The sequence below is a fragment of the Lepidochelys kempii genome, chromosome 11 (assembly GCF_965140285.1).
Source record: "Lepidochelys kempii isolate rLepKem1 chromosome 11, rLepKem1.hap1, whole genome shotgun sequence".
Classification (NCBI taxonomy): domain Eukaryota; kingdom Metazoa; phylum Chordata; order Testudines; family Cheloniidae; genus Lepidochelys; species Lepidochelys kempii.
Window position 1 is genome coordinate 32810324 of NC_136390.1, and position 20796 is coordinate 32831119.

A 20796-nucleotide genomic window follows, 5' to 3' on the forward strand; every position below is an offset into this window, starting at 1 on the left:
TTAAAAAGTAAAAAAATTAAAATAATTATTTTAAAAGTTATTAATCCACAAGCTATCATACAAATACTTTTATTTCAAATCATATAAAAACCACCATGATTTACAGGACAAACTTCCTACAATCATTAGAGAGGCAAAACTTTGGATTTGCAGAATAATGACTAAGTTACTGTGAATTACAACGCTTCCTCAGCTCTCGTCCTCTAGCGCCCCTACTCTACTTGCGCTACACTGATGACATCTTCATCATCTGGACCCACAGGAAGGAGGCCCTTGAGAAATTCTACCTGGATTTCAACAATTTCCACCTCACCATCAACCTCAGCCTGGACCAGTCCACACAAGAGATTCCACTTCCTGGACAATACAGTACAAATAAGCAATGGTCACATAAACACCACCCTATAACAGAAACCTACTGACCACTATACTTACCTACATGCCTCCAGCTTTCATCCAAACCACATCACAACACAATCCATTGTTTACAGCCAAGCCCTAAAATACAACCGCATTTGCTCCAATCCCTCAGACAGAGACAAAATACTGCAGGATCTCTATCAGGCGCTCTTAAAACTACAATACCCACCTGGGGAAGTGAAGAAACAGATTGACAGAGCCAGAAGGGTACCCAGAAGTCGCCTAATACAAGTGATATTTGGCTGGATTCAATGATACAATGGATTTTACTTTATTCACTTTAATCTTTTAAACTGTAAACCAGATTACTGAAATTCAGACTTATTTGACAGATTTAAACAAACCCTTACCAACTGATACTTTCTTTGTGAGGCCTATCCTGTAATAAAGCAACAGAATGCCACTAGCCATCACCTACAGCCCCCTGCTAAAACCTCTCCAGCGCATCATCAAGGATCTGCAACCTATCCTGAAGGACGATCTCTCACTCTCACAGACCTTGGGAGACAGGCCAGTCCTCGCTTACAGATAGCCCCCCCAACCTGAAGCAAATATTCACCAGCAACTACACACCACACAACAAAAACACTAACCCAGGAACCAACCCCTGCAACGAACCCTGCTGCCAACTCTGTCCGCATATCTATTCAAAGGACACCATCATAGGACCCAACCACATCAGCCACATCATCAAGGGCTCGTTCACCTGCACATCTACTGATGTGATATATGCCATCATGTGCCAGCAATGCCCCTCTGCCATGTACATTGGCCAAACCGGACAGTCTCTACACAAAGAGAATAAATGGACACAAATCAGACATCAAGAACTGTAACATTCAAAAACCAGTAGGAGAGCACTTCAATCTCCCTGGACACTCAAACAACAAACTTAAAAGTCGCCATTCTTCAACAAAAAAAACTTCAAAAACAGACTTCAATAAGAAACTGCAAAACTGGAATTAATTTACAAACTTCACACCATCGAATTAGGCCTGAATAAAGACTGGGAGTGGCTAGGTCACTACAAAAAATAATTTTCCCTCTGTTGATACTCACCCCTTCTTGTTAACTGTTGGGAATGGACCACATCCACCCTAACTGAATTGGCCTTGTTAGCACTGACCTCCCACTTGGTAAGGCAACTCCCATCTTTTCATGTGCTGTATATTTATACCTGCTTACTGTATTTTCCACTCATGCATCTGATGAAGTGGATTATAGCCCACAAAAGCTTATGCCGAAATAAATTTGTTAGTCTCTAAGATGCCACAAGGACTCCACATTGTTTTTACTGATACAGACTAACACGGCTACCCCACTGAAACCTGTGAATTTTGGGTTCAATAACTCATGAATGTTTTAATCAGCAATAGGAGTGGTGTATGACTCCTTTCCAAATGTTAGCAAAAGTTGGTTAGCTCAAGCATCTATTAATAATATGATTTAAATTACAATAAAGCATCAGTTGGTAAAGGTTTGTTTAAATCTGTCAAACAAGTCTGAATTTTGGTAATCTGGTTTACAGTTTAAAAGATGAAAGTGAATAAAGTAAAATCCATTGTATCATTGAATCCAGCCAAATATCACTTGTATTAAAATGAATGGCTGTAAAAAGGAAGACTTAAAAATATATGTTTTTAGTTTGAATTAAGAGTGACCGATTCAAATAAAAAAACCCTACTTTTATTAGTGAAATCACGATCAGCTATGCATATGGCAACCATGCACACAACCAGTTTTACAAGGCATTCCTGAAGAAACACAGATTTTTGTTCTGAAGTCTCAAACTAAAATGAAACCTCTGGAAAAGTGCATACTGTGTTTGCTCATTTCATAAAGTGAAGCTGGCTCCTCACATCAGTGCAACAGTTTTATTCTTTAATATTATCCTGGAGGAGTAGCAGTAGCAATGGCAACTTGTGATTTAGTTATGGTGTGTGCACACGCGTCCGATATATAAATATACATACACACACACTCTACAGTTTGGAAATTATTCTATGACATTTTCACTACAGGAAACTTTACCTATATATTACTTATAGCTAAATAAGTAATTAACTTTTTACTAACAGCATGTCAATTAAGTCATTTATGGGGTTTTTTTATCCATCAAAGTTAACTTTACTGTATTTTGAAGGAAAAGGTGGAAATAGAATTGTTCTAAAGATCAATCTTGAGCATCCAATACTTCCATTCCCTATTCTATATAAAAATACACATTAAAAGATTCTCATATAAAAAATAAAGAAGACAGGAAGATAACACTTAAAAACAAGATTTCTGACATTTGTACTGTTTTGGGATGGCAAAGAAGAAAAGAATAGAGCATGCACAGGAAGAATAAAAACAGCATGTAATCATAACTTAAGGGACAAATGCCACGATATGAGGCATAGAACCTGACATTCCGATTGGCATATCGGATATTGCTGAATTTACTGACTTTTTCTCAATTTCATCAGAGATGTTTTGTGTTAAATAAAAAAAAATGGCATTCAATTTCTGTTTTAAAAAACAAAATGAATAAACAGCACTTATTACTACTTGGGAGGCTTCAGCCATCAGAAAAATGCATATTTAAGAGATTTTAAAATACATGTTATCTGGTAGAAGCAAGATGACCTAATGTGTATTTAGTTTTAAAAATAGGGCTACTCCATATGTCCAATGTATTTTTAATGGGGATCAATTCATATCCTTAATAGGCTCACTATGAACACTGGGTATGCATATCTTACTCTTGAGGGCATTCTGCACACAAAAATTAAAAATTCTGCACACAATATTTTAAAATTCTGCAAATTTTATTTGTCATATAATGTGGAGGTTCCGACATGGCATTGGGGAGCACAGGCCACTAGCTGCACAGAGGTGGGAGATCACTGTACAGCTCTCCCCCGGGACATGAACCCAGCAGTGAAGCTGCACCCAACCCTGACACAGAGCAAGGACCGAGCCTGCCCCAGAAACACCCCAATGCCCTGCCCCTCCGTGCCAGGTGCAGCAGGTCTGGGTAGGCTGGCTCAGCAAGGCAGGATCCAAGTGTGAAGGGGCTTAGTGTGGGGTATCCGGGTATGGGTTGAGAGGGTTCTGTGAGGGCAATCTGGGTGCAGGCGGCTCAGTGGGGGATCGGGGGGAGGGGAGTATCTGGATGCACAGGGGCTTGCTGGGGGGTTCTGGGTGCAATGGTAATGGGACTCTGCAGGGGGGGTCCAGGTGAAGTTGGTTCTGGGTGTGCAGGGGTCAGTGGGGGTCCAGATGCTGGGGGAGTGAGGATCAGTGGGTGGGGATCCAGGGGCAACTGATTGGGGCTCAGTGAGGTGCAGGTGCCTCATTGGGGTGCTTCAGGTGCATCATGGGGGTCTGAGTACGCGGGAGTGAAGCTCAGTGGGATGGTCTGAGTATGAGGGGGTCTGGATGCACCGGGTTTGGGCGGATGGGGGAGCAGCTCCCCTTACAGGGATCTCTCCCTCTGCAGCTGAGGAGCGATGGGTGTAGGAAGTGGGGCAGGGGGAGTTTGCACAACTTCCTGCAGCTGGCAGAAAAATCTGAGGGTGCCATGCAAGGGAAGAGGAAGTCCCATCCTCCCCAGCCCAGCCAGGACTAGCAGCTGAGCCTGGCACAACATAGGAGACACCAGCAGGGTCTTCCCCAGTCCTGCCTACTGCCCCACAGTGATTTCTCTCTCTGCTGGCTGCCTGGGCACCCGAAACATACAGCTTGGGAGGATCTCATGACCACTCTTGTGGCTTCCCTTTGCTTCCCAATGAGAAAGTAATTTTTCTGCGGGAAAGCAAAGAAATCCACAGGGGATATAAATTCTGTGCATGCACAGTGGCGCAGAATTCCCCCAGGAGTAAAGCAGTAAGTCCACATAGTCCAATCACAACTGGCTTAGTACTAAGTGATGGTGGCTGCCCGTTTTCATCACCTGATAACTTTCTGGAAAAGTTATTTTTTGTGTTGAAATGTTCATGCTTTGACTCCAGCCAGAGATGAATCTTTGTGGAAAGTCTGAACAAAATCCCTTCACACTGCTTTAGTTCTGTGAAGGCAAGGAAAGGCATGCTTTTTCCACATTTAAAAAACAAAACAAAAACTACACACACTTCAATCTTTTCTCGTGCAACACAACATTAAAAAGTGGCTGAAATCTGTTCATAAGTAGTTTTCACTGAGGTCCACAACCACATTTGAAAAACAAAATTGTGTGAATAGTATTCAAGTTATCCGTGACTGAAAATAGGCTATTGCATACGCACAACAGAAAATGTCATTAAGTCAGAGGCTTCACATGCACAGTTCATTTTTCCAATGGACAATCAGACTGCGCCTACACTGGAAGCGAAGGGTGTGATTCCCAGCTCATCTCGCTAAAAACAGGAGCATAGACACTGTAGTGTGGGCAGCAGCAGCAATGGCACAGGCCAGCCATCTCAAGTACATACCTGCAGGGTTGTCTATGGCAGTGGCTCTCAACCTTTCCAGATTACTGCATCCCTTTCAAGAGTCTCATTTGTCTTGAGTAGTCCACATTTCACCTCACTTAAAAACTACTCGCTTACAAAATCAAAGATACAAAAGTGCCACAGCACACTCTGACTGAAAAATTGCTCACTTTCTCATTTTTGCCATACAATTATAAAATAAACGAATTTGAATAAAAAGAGTGTACTTAAGTGTATAGCAGGGGTGGCCAAACTTACTGACACTAGGAGCCACGTACAACAGTCTTCAGAAGGTCGAGAGCCAGGGCACACTTGACAGGGTTCCAGGCTTCACCCACACAGGAGGCACCTGCCAGGGCTCCAGCCCCACTCCTGTTGAAGCCCCAAGCCCCGGCAGGTGTTCCCCACAGGGCTGAAGCCCAAGACCCCCCGCTCCACCACCGGGCAGAAGCACCTACCCCACCACCCCTCTGCAAGGCAGAGATCCGGAGCTCCCCCAACACGTCTAGTAGGTGGAGAATGGGGAGGGCTGGCTCCGCGAGCTGCACTTTAACGGTAAAAGAACTGCATGTGGCCCGTGAGCCACAGTTTGGTCACCCCCCGTGTATGGTACACAGAGCAGTGTGACAAGTCATTGTATGGAATTTTAGTTTGTACTGACTTCACTAGGGCTATTTATGAAGCCTGTTGTAAAAGTAGGAAATATCTATATGAGTTGATGTAAACCCTGGAAGACCTCTGAGTACCCCCCATGGGTATATGTACCCCTGGTTGAGAACAACTTGTCTATGGCACTATACATATGCATTTTCCTTCAAAGGTGCACATTTAACCTGTTAATAACATGCATTCGTAAGTATAAATGTTGTTTAAAAAAACCCTAAGATCTGATCATGATAACCCATCCTCACCTAAGTCATTTTTACTAATATGACTAATCCAATGTAAAGCCCTGATCATGCCAAGACTTCCGTAAAATTAGCTCCTTTGGAGTCAATGGGACTTCTCCTGTACATGAAATTAAACATGTGTGAGAATTTTTGCAGAATCATGGCTTAAGAAATTGGACATACTTATGTTAGGGATACACTACTTAGCTTATTCACCTCTATGCAGTGGTTTATCATAAGGCTTACATACTGCTTTAAAATTCCACTTCAGCAGAAACAGGACCCAATTCAGCCCACACACAAGTACGTGCTTAACTTTAACCAACTGTTTAAATCCAATTGACTTAAGTAGCATTTAAGCATAGGCTTAAATGCTCTGTTGAATTGTGGCTTTAAGCAATACTTACACGATGCATAGGTCTTATGCGGTCACTCTGTTCAGGGGTCAGTTTCACTTTATTTATATATGTGGCTTTTACATTTTAAAGAAACCTAATGAGGGTTTTCAGCTTTTTTACATTTATGTAAAGAACTGGGAAAGTTAAGGCCTCAGAAGATCAATATACTCAAGCTTTAAGCACATGAGCAGTCTTCACTGAAGTCTTTGGGATTACTCAAGTGCCTAGAATTAGACACATGCTTTAGTAATTCAGGCCTAATATGTTCTTTTTTAAAAATATGTTAAATGCATTGTTGAAGTTGAAGTTAAGAAATGCAAAAAAGAAAAGTCATGCTATGATCCTGATTCTGAGTGTGTTGTGATAGGCAAGGACAAAATGTGTTAAAACACTGGTGGGAGATGGACAGACAGATCCACAGATTTTCAGATATGTAGTATTCTCAGTTCCCAGTATTCTTGTAATAAACATATAGTATCAAATACTAGAGATATAAAACATGACCAAAGTTAACTATTCTATAGAAGCAATACCATTTTCCATTTCCTGATTTTTAGAACAATTATGTTAACTATGCAACCTTAACAGCGTATGAACGTTATTTGCAGATAAAGAGCAATCTAGTGTCTTTTCAGACAACTTTTAAATTTTAATTTTTTTTTTTTTTAGAGTACAACTCAGTATAGAAGTGGCTCCATCATTCTACTGTATCTGTTTCAACTCGAGTGTATTTTGTCTTAGTCAAGGTCTACCCTATAAACTTATAGCAGTATAACTAAGTCACTCAGGGATGAGAGAAATCCACACCCCTGAGCAACGCAGTTGTTCTGATCTAGCCCACAATGTAGACAATGCTGTCAACAGGAAGGCTTCTCCTGTCGACATAGCCACTGCCTCTCATGGAGATGGATTAACTACACTGATGAGAGACTCTCTCCCATTGGCATAGCAGCCTCTTCACTGAAACGCTACAGCTGTGCCGATGCAGCATTTTATGAGTAGACCAGTGGTTCTCAACCTATTTATAATTGTAGGCCACAGGTTGAGAACCACAGACCCCTAAGCCCAGCACCCCCAGCCCTGAGACCCCTCCTCAGAGCGGGGCCAAGAGCGGAGCCGCAGGCCTGGGCAGCTGGAACCTGGACCCTGCCCCACAGCCAGGATCTGGGTTTTTTTAGCACACAGCTGGGCTGCAGCTGTGTGTTAATTGGGCCGCATGCGGGCTGCAGGTTGAAAACTACTGGTGTAAACGTACCCTTAACCAATCAACTGAAAAAAAACTAACATTTTTATAGTAAGTATTATGTATTTTTCTTCTGGTGAAGTTCTACACTATTAATTCAAGTTCTGTTTCATCTCCATATTATCCAATACAAGAGTCAAGACAGACCCCTGTATATGTCAGGTGGGGTGACCACAGGCCTTTCTTCAAACCAGATTTCAATATTACTCTATGACATGGTCATCAAAAGGCACATAGGTAATAAACAGCTGCAGCATTGTTATGTAATGACTTGACCAAATATGTTACCACCCTGAGTTTTAATTACTACTACTTTCTAGCATCCTGTAAGCAGTTTGTGGCAAGAACCATCTCTCTCTCTCTCTTTTTTTTTTTCTTTTTTTTTTTTTTGTTCAATAAACTGTGCCTACTACAATGAGGTCTTGGTCCATGACAGAGATTTCTTGGCACTACCAAATTACAAACAGCAAGATAACCAGTACCTTTCGGTAACAAACTTGTTTTACTGAAGAACTACTAGAATTATTTTCCAGTGAAATCAAATATTAGTTCATCATCTAATGTGTAATCTAGTTAACTGTTGCCAGTACAACTCCAGCAGGTTTGGGGTTTTTTTAGGTGTGTTATGTAATGTAAGATAAGTTTTTTTAAAGCTAGATGCCTTTTTGAAAATCTAAACTTTAAAGCAAAATTTAAAAACCCACACCCCTACATCAGTAAAAGAATATACATTTAGATTTAAAAAATGCTAATGCATTTTTGTAACAAAGGTAGAACAAGGTCCTGCCAATTCTTTTCTCCTTGCAACATTTCATTCCTGCATCCCTTGCATTGTTTCAGATGGCTGTGACTTCAAGTGTTGCAAACACAAAATCCTAAATTCAGGATGTGGCAAGGAAGTATATTAGTTATTGTTAAGTCTAAACAGACTAACTTTTTTAGGATGACAAATAGATTAAATTTTTTACCTTTATGGTTCAACTTTGCTGTCTGAGTTTGTTTTAAATAGCCCTAAAGAAAAAAAAATTTAAAAAGATCAGCTCCTGCTGTGAAAGGAAAATATTTAAATACTACGATAACCATTTAGATACAGCTTCCATCATAAAAAAAAAGTCTAGAATTACAATATTCTATTTTCACCTACTAAAATATGTTTTTAAAGTGGTGCCTTAGATTTAGAAAAACAAGCAGAGAGTTATGAATAATAAATAACTTTCCAAGTTAAAGGAAATTTCTTCAGGCAAATATTTTTCCATTTCAACCCACAGCTGTAAAATATTACCATGCTTCTGCATTTCCTCATCTACAAAAAGAAACATTTAAGTCTGCCAACTTCATTGTAAAATGAATCACAAATATGTCCAAGAGCGTGCAATATTTTACATTATTCACACACAAAAAGCAGAGCTATTTGTGTGAAGAATGGATATATATTGAGTGAAAATAAGTTAATTTTAGAAACAGAGCTCAGTTGATATAGTTTACCTTTGAATGGTAAATTAATAAAATTTTAAGTTATACTTTTCCCTGTACATAACCTGCATGGAGCACATCTATACCAATGGGTTTCAAACTGCGGGTGGCAACCAAGTTCTGGGTCGTGGAATGTAAAGCACTGGGTCGCGGCTGCTCTGGTCAGCACCACGGACCAGGCCGTTAAAAGTCTTGTCGGTGGTGCTGCCCAGCTATAGCAGGCTAGTCCCTATCTGTTCTGGAAGCAGCCAGCAGCAGGTCCGGCTTCTAGGCGAGGGGGCCACGGGGCTGCACTTGCTGCCCCACCCCAAGCACCGGCTCCGCACTCCCATTGGCCAGGAACTGGCCAATAGGTGCTGGGGGGGGGGGCGGTGCGAGAGTGTCCTCCCCCTAGGAGCCAGACCTGCTGCTGGACGCTTCCGGTGCGCAGCACGGTCCGCGGTGTCAGGACAGGCAGAAAGCCTGTCTTAGCACCCCCACTGCACCGCTGACTGGGAGCCACCCGGGGTAAAGCCCATGCTCCAATCCCCTGCCCCAGCCCTGAGCACCCCAAACCCAGAGCCCCCTCCTGCACCCCAAACCCCTCATCCCCAGCCCAGAGCCTGCATCCCCAACCCAGAGCCCTGACACCCTCTCGCACCCCAACCCCTGCCCCAGCCCAGAGCCCCACACACACACACCCTGAATCCCTCATTCCGAGGCCTCCCCGCAGCCCTCAAAAAAAAAAAAGTTTGAAAACCACTGATCTATACTATTTTGAAGTGACATGGCAAGTACAAATCAGAAAAACAACATTGTGTAAAGCATGGAGGAAGTTCAGGTCAACTCTCTCTACATTTAGATGGAGACCCATTGCAAAATAATTATTTAAATGTGATGGTTACAAATTAAACATGCTAAAGTCAGGAAATTCACAAAAATCTGTACTAGGGCTTAAAGTAACTGTGGACTAGTACTGTTCTTATAAGAGTCACAGTTGTGCGTCCAACTGAAGAGTCCACCCCCTCAATGCATGCATTTCACAGAGCTGCACAAGTACCGTAGTATGAAATATGCATTTTTCAGAGTGCACACTTCACCTGGAAATTTAAGCCCACCGATTCACCTTTTGAACCCACCCTATGGGACAAACTAATCAGGACAATGAACTTGCATCAACTGTGAGGTGAGAACTAATCCTCTCAGTGTTCAAGATTAAGCTATTGTCATTTGTGAGGGAGCTTGCACCGCCTAGGCTAGCCTGATTTCTTGTGCTAGACTCAGGTCAGGATGACACTAGAAACTTTTGCTAGTATAGTAACATCGAGTAGGGTGTGGGGTTTTTTTTTTTTTTAACATCATACACATTTCTATATTGGCAAATGCCCTAGCGAAGACAGTTATACCAGCAAAACGTGCTTTTGCCAATGTAATTGATTTTGTTTGTGGAATCATAAGTTATATCCACAAAAACACTCTTGCACCAATAGAAGTTGTGTCTGCATTAGGAGGGTTTACTAGCATAGCTATACCAGAAAATGTTTTTTAATGTAGATTAGGCCTCAGAGTAGCTTAACCAAAATGCAACTGAGCCAGCAGCTGAACACAGGCAGGAGGAAAGAGTCAGGAAACCATCTAGTGGGACCAACTGCACTTGGGAGCCAACTCTACAAAACAGCAAGAGAGAAACCCAGGACAAGAAACAGCTTTGAACAAGTAATAGAGGCAAAGCAGGAAGCCATAGTTAGTTCTTTTCATGCAGGGAATGTGGCATCAGCTAGCCCTGGTAGGGATGTTGAGATGGGATCATGAAGGGCACAGTATGGTTTAAAAAACCTCTACAGAATAGAATGGTCAGCGCCATTAGATAGTTAAAATGAGACCTAGGAATTACCCAATGGTCCAGGACTAAAGAGATCCAGCCACATTGTCCCAATGTTTGCTTATATTAAGCTTTAACAAGAATTCTTTCATTTGGTGTGTCGCCTGTTTTAATAAACTTTTTACGCAGCTAAAACTAGTATCATTATTTCTTGTTTGACAGAGACCCATGTTTGTTGGGCATCCCATCTGTAGTTTGGATGAAGAAACCTGCCTCTCACTGGACACCACATGCAATCTAATGAAGAGTTTATAATATAACACACCGCTCAACTATCATCCATGTGGTTACCAACACTTCATGAGAACCCACAAATACATGTGTTGTGATTCAAATTAATTTAAAATGCCAATTTTTAGTCTTTAATGGGAAGTACACAATATTTTTTAAAACAAGAGCGATTTTTATGTATACCACATCACACAACTTTCTCCCTAGATTTTAAAGTACTATGTAGATTTCAGGAGCCTTTTGATTCCTGAAGAGCGTAGGAGGTTTTCGGCCAACTGGCACTTGCAAACTCTCTATTCACAGCCAACTGCTGAAATCCACACACACCAAAAAAAAACCCCCAAAACCACCACACACACTCAGCTGCTTTTTGGAGGTCAGAACAGCATCAAGCAGGAAGTGAAAGTTTTCAAAATTGTTTTTTAAACCTTTACCTTATTTTCCCTAATAAGTCATCCGTTTCCATGGGAAGAGAGGCAGAAACAGGTTGAACAGCCAGAAGCGTGTCAATTTCAGTTGCTGGCTGCTGGTTCCCCAGTTCTGCTCCTGTTTCCATGGCAACTGATGTAGCATCAGGGAAAACAAAAGGTAAAGGACAAACAACAGCTAAGGCATAAACAACAGTTTGCAAAAATAAATTAAAAAAAAAAAGATGAGCTGAATACTTTAAAATGTTAATAAACTTAAATTACAAGATTAGAGGCCTGGTCCTAGAAATCAAACAAGCTGTCCTTGACTTCACTGGGAATATTCCCCTAAGTATGGCTTGACGAATTAAGGCCCCAGTTTTCAGGAAAACCCCCCGAGATCTTCAAAGCATGAACAACTGTCATCAGCCAGTAAGATGCTTTTTTCATAATTTCTTACTCACACTTCATAGGTATACATGTGTTTCTGCACACATGCACTTATCTATGTACTCAAGTGACTCCTGCCACCACAATAGTTGAGTACCTCCCAGACATTTAAAGATAGAAACAACAAAAACAACTTCTCCCTCTCTGTTTCTTCCTAGCACGTTTGCCATTGGGTTTCCAAATGCAATCTGTTGAGATGAGTTCTGCACTATGCGGTATTCAGTCATAGTTAAATACAAACTATTGAGCAGCTAGCCATTAGCTCAAGACAAATCAACAACTAGCTGCTGGTTGGTTGAAACAAGGTCACTTTAATCATGTCTTTGTCATGTAGAGTATTCCAAGACATGGGACATATCCCCTCCCCAAGCACTATTCTTTACCATTTCCTTCTCTGTGAAGTTCTTGCTCCTCACCTCTCTGGAACTCTTCCAGCAGGTTTGTCTGTCTACACTGAGAATAGGCAGCAGGTGCCTTTACCATTCAGGTGCACAACAACATCCTTTCTGCTGGATGTCACAGCTGCTCAAGGCCATATTGCACTGGATCCTGTGAAACATCTGAGCATTGAAGGCATTGTCTGCTACTATTCACTAGGACTCTCTCTGTCAGCTGTCCTATAATTCCTTGTTCTTGGAAAGTATCTTGAGCTCAACCATTACAGCTGGTACCTTTGGGTCTCAGAGAGCCCCCAAGATCCTTTCTGACAGCTGCTTTCTGTACTCTCCAGAAAGAGAGAATAAAGGGTCCAATAAATACCAACATATTATCAGTAGGGGAAAAGTGCAGAAAGGAACACTAATGAAACAGAGACAGAAGAATGATCATCTGGGTATGACTGCAAACCAAAGATGATTGTTCTTCTATCTCTCATGGAAGATGATGCATATACATCTTCCCATACTTTGGTGTCCAGCTTCTAATTTCTGCTCCACTTCATTGGAGTGATCTATTACTTTTGCTCCCTGATATGCAGACAGTATAAATATCTCATATCACAGAAAGAGCACAATATTTATGTTAGTATTCAATCAGCCCCTTTTATTAAAATGTTTATAAAACACTAGGGCAAAACTTTCATCCTATAGTTAACAGAAAGTTTGCTGAAGATATCCTTTAAAGTAGAAGTTCTCAACTGGAGTCTGGGGGCTCCTGGGGGCACAAGTAGGTTTCAGGGGGGCCTCCAAAATAAACCAGAGAGCAAAGCCAATGTTAGACTCACAGAAGCCCAGGGCAGAAAGCCGAAGCCTGCATCCTGCCATGCGAGGCTGAAGCCAAAGCCCAAGCAACTTCGCTTTGCGGAGCTCCCTGAGGTTTGGGGCCCTGGGCAATTGCCGTGTTTGCTACCCCCTAATGTCGGCCCTGGCTTTTTTTAATCTACTGGATATTTAGAAAAATAGTTGCTGTGGCATAGGTGGGCTGTGAAGTTTTTATTCCATGTGGGGGAGGCCTGAGAAAGAAAAAGGTTGAGAACCCCAGCTTTAAAGTACATGAAACCCACCTTAGTATGCAATGGACATAAAAAAATAAAACCCTCACAAATTCAGAAGCCATCAGTCACACAAACAGCCAACTCCAATCAGAAAGCACTTTTCAAAAACCACCTTGGGACCTGTGAATTCTGAAAAACGGTTTGAAAACACTTTCCAAAAAGGCCTACCTATTTTTGGATTCCTTGATATAGTTTCCCAGCCCACATTTGACTGCTGTTTTGTAACCTCAACTGAAGAGCCACATGACAGTGTCATAAACAAATCCCTTATCAGAAGGCTACTAAATCAAACTCTACAATGGATTCAGTAAATTCATGTTGAAAATGTAATTTCCTTTCTTATGTAAGTGGACATATGGGTGAAATAACCTCAGACACTGTTACAATGGTGTCATGCCGAATATCAGATCTTCTTCCTATTCATGAGGTTTTTGAGCCAATTTTGTACCTTTTGTCCTCAATGGCTTTCATGCTTACTGGTATTTAGCTTGCTAAACAAATGTTCAACAGCCAAAGAATATATTTATTTTAATTATAATAGGAGTTTTGTTGTTGTCAGATGATTTCTCTCCAAGTCCAATACCAACATGTTTGGCACTAGAAGATATCATACATGAACCAATAGGAGTCCTAGGTCACACCCTATATCCCTTCTCACCAAACCAGTGTAGCCTGGCTCCCTCCAGAATAATCCTATAGTACACCCAAAATGAAAACATCCACAGATAAGCACATCCTTCATGAGCTCAGGAAAACAAAAAAGAAAGCATTAATACTTTACTTATTCTTCCTTATTTCAATTAAAGGAAGACTATGTACAATTTATCAGAGTGCTACCTGGCAATCTGTCTAATTTTATAATCCAGCAAGACCAACTGTGCATATGTAGGCTGATCAAATCCCAGTAAAATATAGTCTATAACCTGTTTCTATATATCAAAAATGCTGCTACTTTAAAAATTACTCATTCAATTTTGAAAAACTGAATTCAATCTTCATGCATTAGGACAAGATGCTCTTTATGACCACTACAGTTAATGCTAAAAATTACTGATTGCAACCTACCGGCTTTTTTTTTAGCAAGTCATATAACTTACTACAACTTCCACTTTTTGGGGTTACATTTTCCATGATTGGCCTCCACCAAAAAACTTTGAGAAAATGGCTCAGCCAGTTTTGAGTGAGAAGAAAATGTGGATGTAGAAGGCAATGGGGTTTCTCTCCATCACATGTATAAGATAAGTTATTGTGCCTTTTAAACAAAAAAACCCAAGAAGTTAACACTTGAAATCTGGGACTGAAATAGCCCTCTTTAAAGAGCAGTGCAAGACTTTTACTGGAGACAACTAGGCTTTAACCAAGTTATGACCATCTGAAAAAATCACATACCAAGTATATGCATAGGTTGGGTTTGCTTTTGGTTGTCCTTTTGGTTACTTGCACTAAGCATCTTTGGGTGCTGCACGTCCACAGCTAAATTAAGTTAGCAGTCTTTTCATCTATGTTGCTGAAGGTGACCAAAAGAGCAGGAACTGAAGGAAGAGACCAGTGTTCTTCCCTCAGCCTCTGGGGGTCTTGTAAGATGCCTTTGAAACAATCCAGTCCTGATACACTCAATGTATGTAGAAAGGAAGGGCTCGTGCAGCCTCACAAAGACTTTTAGGAGGAAATCCCCCTCAAATGCATTTTGTAAACTCAAACAACTTAACACCCCAGGCTGCAGACCTCCTATGGTATGCAGGAGAGGTGCTCCTTCCGAGCTGTCTGCCTCCTAAAATAATTGCGTGGGGCATTCTGGTGTCACTCCAGAATATGGATTTCTCATGCCTTGTTTAAAATTATTTTACAAGTCACCAAAACTACAACAACTACATAAATATAACATTACCCTTGACCACTAAGGAAGTTAGGAAGTACCAAAAGATATGGTTGTACAAACAACCGCATTACAATACAGTCATTATATGATCACATACCATTTCCCCAAATACATATTATCTTCTGTGACCTAAGACAGATAGTACCACAAGGCTACACTTCAATGCCAGGTCTATGAAAATCATTTATGGAGAAGTACACAGTAAACTGTACTTACATTACATATTAAGTGCAACACTGAGTAACAGTGAAAATTTATCGGCATCTATAGGCTACCTATATTAGCAGATTAATTTGTTGCATATTTAACAGCCTCATCTTCTGAACTGTGCCTTATAAAAGCTGTATAGCGGGTTGAATAGTGATGATAGTAGAAGTGCTGATCAATGATTAAAATACATACTTGAGCAAGAACAATATTATAAATGTGTATAAAAACCTGTCACTAAAAACGACTACTATACCAATGAAGTAAAAGGGAAAAAAAATATTCCAAGATGCTACAATAGCAGCTAACATTACAGGAAGACATTGATGATGTAGTGCTTTCCTTTAGAGCCAGGCTAAAAGGTTATGTTTCTGCAAGTGCATTTTGGATGCTGCTAAGCATTAGCTATATAAAATGCTCACATCAATCTGTGACATGATTCCTTTCTCCCGTTCCATTCCTACATTTAATCTACTGTATGAATACATATGTTCACCATTCTAACGTATTACATGAAAGATAATATTCCACAAGTAAAGGCCTAGTTATATATATTTCAAAATTAGTAAATGTAACAACTGCCTGATGCATCTTCTTCACTCTACCCGACACATCCTGCAAAAAAAAATTTTTTTTTAAGGGTGGGGAAACCAGAAGGGCAAGGGACAAATGCCACCTGACTACTACAAAAATTACTGAAGACTACACCAATAAACAGATGAAAGATATAGAATTTGCCTGCCTACATCACATATGTCAAAGTGCAATAGTCTACTTTGGTTTAGGAAGGCATTACTCTCCTATTTTCAATGAAGCAGCACAAAATTGTACATATTCTTCTACACTAAATCTTTTCTTTAGTAGCTTTTGGCAAGTGTATGTATAGCTCTAGCCAAGCACAAGACAGCTCTTGACCCCTTCTAATATGCCAACTAAGGGCTTTATTGATCATTGCACCTCTAGTTCATCTACTGCCCATCCCAACATTTTACACTCCTGTTCTCTGACACACTCAAAGTATGGTTGTAGGGAAGGGTACTTTCTCCACCAGTGCTAGGTAATTGCTATATCTTTCTAACAATGTAAAGTAGTCACTATACCAGTAGTTATACAGTAGTCATACTACTTAATCCCTTTGCATGCTATCAACAAAATCCTAAATACTTACACCAGCCAACAGAACTAGAATCTACTGCTATTAATCACGCTTTAAAAAAAACAACAAAAAAACTAAATCTAAAATGGGACTGTTTCTGCTTTATTCCTGATACAGTCCTGTTTCAACGATGACATTATCCTCAACCACACAGTAGCCCTTCAGCATGATCTCTCTTGAAAAGAAGGTAACAGGGTTTGACTCACTGTCTGATGAAGCATCAACAATTGCTACAGCTGAACATTCTATTCCAATTTAACTAAAGACAAAAAGAGGGGAGGGAAACACCCATTTACTTCCTTCCAGACCCGCTTAGCGTAGCTTCCTTGCGGGAGCCACAATGACCTCCTATTGTTTCTAATATCCACCAAGAGATTTTAGAAAATAAAACGATTCTCTTTGCATTGGATGCGCTAGGGGATATGCTAGAATGGTTTCTTCTAACACTACAGATATTGTAGAAAATTAATTTACAAGCTATTTTTACCACACAGCACTTTTCCCTCTTGCATCCTTAGCCTCCTGAGTCAAATAGGTTTGCACCAAACTGCTACTTCTCCTCACCATGTCTCCTAGTTGCTTCTTCCTCACCTCAAAATGAAGCACTTGGAAACTCAGTGGTAACATAAGAACTTATCAGAACTCCCATAGGAAAAATACTACTTAGCACTTCTTATAGGCTTAACCTTTTAAAAAGTGCTGTAACTAATTAGCACATTAAACTATCTTCATGTGCAAGACATGCCAGCTTTCAGGATCTCCACTCACCGGGCAAGAATTTATGTGACATGACTTTTCAGCAGTCTCATCTGCCTGCGACACCAGATCATGAGCTTTTAACTAATTTCATAATGGACCTAAACCTGTGAGATATGGAGCACTCTCTGCTCCCTTTTATTTCAATAGAAGCTTAGAATGCTCAATACCTCAAAGAATTGGGTTCTTCGTTTCCCTCAAAAAAGTAATAATTTCTCTAGGAGTTCCAGCCACTAGCCATTAAGGCAAGGAAAGATAAGGAAAAGTTGCCAATAGCAATGAAATCCAATAATAGCAGCCACTTTATTCCTGTGCATGGAAAAAAATCGAGACCCTTTACATTTTTAAAACAAAACTTCACATTTACTAACGCAGCCCATATATACCACTGACGGCTGTTATTAATAAGCATATGTTCTGTGACATTACTCTTTTCATTGCTCAAAAATGGATAGGTATGTTTTTTGTAAAGCAATCTCTAACCTGTCTATTAAATTTTGCTTTGTGATACTTCTCAAGATTGTTATAGATCCAAGGTATTAAGTACTATTCAAACAAAATTATTTTTGTTACACATTTTATATTTTTGGAGTTTCCCCCCTTCAAAGTCATGCATGGGCAAAGCGTGAAAATCATGCATTTTAATAACTTTGGTTTTGAAAACTTAACCTTGGCTAAATTTAGCAAAGATTTCTTATTCAAAAGAACACAAGCAATCAAAGGACTACAAAGGTTGCATGATGTATTTTTTAGGCTGCCTTACAAAAACAAGATTTTGCATTTTAGATTTGTGTCACTGCTGATCCCTGCAGTTTATTTCTTCAAACCCCGTACTTTATCATTTTATTCAGTATTTAGTTAAAATTAAATATTTAAAATTGAAGTCGTTCTTATGTTGCAAGCGCAGCTAAAATGAAAGTCCTCTCTGGCAGCAGTGACCAGATTTTAAATGCAGGTAGATCAATAAAAAGAAAGGAGCTCAAGCACAAGCTCCATGTGTGAGTGGAATGGTTTATAATAGCTTGCAAATGACTATGTGCTTGCTGTAACCAGCTGTTCTTAAATTATGAATATGCAACCAATTCATGTTAAAGCCAAATCCCAGCACTATTTCTAGAGAAATCCCAGTAGTTTTTGCTTGTTCTACATGTGAGCTCTGTTAAGGATACAAATAGCAGTAAGCTTCAGGACAAATAGGACCAAACTATTGGCATTTCATGAACTAGGTCCATTATCACAGCAGGGGATGTCAATCACTGGAACATTCCTATAACAGCTCAGGCAATATGACAATGATCTCTCAGGGGGGGGAAAAAAATCAAAATCTCTACTGCACACTCAAAGTCCCTCTGCCAACCTAATGCATTTTTGCTTCAGCCAATCAGATTGTCAGCCCTGACCTAGAAGACTTGCATCAAGCTTCAAACATTTAAAAACATCAATCATAAAAACAAAGACAGGACATTGAATTATACAGTATTAACCTCCAGGGTTTGCATACAAAGACCTTAGATTTATTTATGTCCCAATGTGTTAAGAGCTTCAGTACACCGTTCTTTACACCAAACCGGCTGCCAATTTGATGAACCTCTCTGCCCTCAGCAGGAGTGCAGCATCTTTGATTAATGAGTGCATGCTTGTGGAAAAGTGTAAGAACAGAAAACAGGGTAAAAAAAATAAAATAAACCACACAATTATGTCTCTACACATCTGATGGACCAATGCAATAATTATCTTAGAGCTGGATTTCTTTTACAGAGAATGCCTCATTCTTTTTAAATACTATGTATGTTCACTTAAACTCACACTGCAGTTATTTTAGTCTCTTAAAATACTTTTTTATAAAATGCAAATGTTATCTTTCACAAAGCACATTCATCTACTGCAAAAACTGTTAAAATTCATCAGCGCAACAAAGTCACTACTAAATAAGGTCACTACTTCTGACTAAACGTGTGTTTAACAAAGTGCTTTAAATCATCAAGTAAGTAATTCTTTAACAATTTTTTTAAAATTTTAAATTCCAATCTAACAGTCTAACAATTCAAAAGCTCAAACCAACTGAACTGGTGTATTTTTCCTCTTTCTAAATATTAATATATAAATATTGATTTAAAATTCCAAATCAAATCAGATACAAAGTATAATTTCTTATTTAATTTTATTAAAGGCACATTTTACACAGAACGTTCAATTTTTCCAAATTTTTAAAATGTTTTATTGTGACTTGCAACAAATTAGATGACAATAATGATGTCTCTACACATCTGATGGACCAATGCAATAATAATAACTAAGTTCTACATATACAGACCTGGGGGAAAACCAGATATGTTTATCTGATGGAGAGGTGACCACATTACTTTGGACCACCACTTCATTTTAGAAGAATTAGTTTAATTCCTTTTAGACTAAATACATTTTATTAAAAAACACACCAAGAATTTTATCCTGCAAATGTTAACAGGCACATCGCTTAGTACTACTAAAAGCAGTCTCACAATGAGACTATTCAGTGGAAAGCACTGCTACACCTGATAGTATTTGCAGGACTGGGCCCAAGCATTCTGACAGTGCCATCACCTTTTTTTCTGCATACACCCATCACAGAGGTTAGAAACATCTTTACCTATGGCTCTAAACTACCAAGGTTTGACTCATTCAACTCCTTGCCATCAAATGCAAAGATAGTCATATGGTCCCCCTTCACATATGGGAAATCATAACACCTGAAGTGTGCAAGGAAGCAGATGACAGTATGGGTTACACATTAAGAGACTAGAATCTCCTTTCTATGAAAATTGGAGGGACAGTGTCAATTTCAGATCTAGAATTGAGGGGCGGAGGGGGATTAAGTGTTAGAAATAGTTTCAGAAACTACATCTTCCTGGGAGTTCGTTGGCCAATTTCTAAGAGTTAGAAAACAGTTTTGTATTTATTTTTTTTAAAAAATAACTATTTATTCTTTTTTCTATTGCTGTTTGAAAAAAACCCACACAAACAAAAGATTAAACTAACAAAAGTGCTATCAAATGCACAAAGTAAACAAACTGAATTAAAAAGCGAAAAAACATTTTTTTCCCTCTAATCTCTAAACATTAGCAAAAACCTACAGACAGATGTGGGATTTTTACATTGACAGCGTTGCTTTAAACTATCAGTCTTGTTACTTACTAATATTACCAGAAAACTTCAAAATTTAAAAATTTTGCTCATAAATTAAAATAAAACCAAAGACACATTTGTAGCAGCGAAAGCTATTCTTTGCTTTCTCTACAATAAAGTTTCAGAGGAAACTGTTGTACATGACTTACAGACTACATTAAAGAAGTGTTTTGATACTGCTCTAAGGAATTCCTTTAGGTAGACCAAAGGCAGTATATAACCCTAAACAAGAAATAACAAGGTTTTTTTTTTAATTATCTAGTTATTTCATATTTTAGATTAAAAATGAAAAAAGACACAGATTAATGAAAATA

The 20796-nt window shown here is 39.5% G+C and overlaps 1 protein-coding gene across 6 annotated transcripts in view; it reads right to left on the reverse strand.

The window, feature by feature from the left end:
• Window positions 1–20796, reverse strand: part of BAZ2B (bromodomain adjacent to zinc finger domain 2B) — a 353162-nt gene that overhangs the window by 252998 nt on the left and 79368 nt on the right. For 5 of the 6 annotated variants that reach the window (XM_073305587.2, XM_073305577.2, XM_078847946.1 and 2 more), the window contains exon 4: window positions 8374–8416. The exons of the other annotated variant lie outside the window; for it this stretch is intronic. The gene's annotated coding sequence lies outside the window, so the exon portion shown is untranslated. The remainder of the gene's footprint in view (window positions 1–8373; window positions 8417–20796) is intronic. 6 annotated transcript variants of the gene reach the window in all.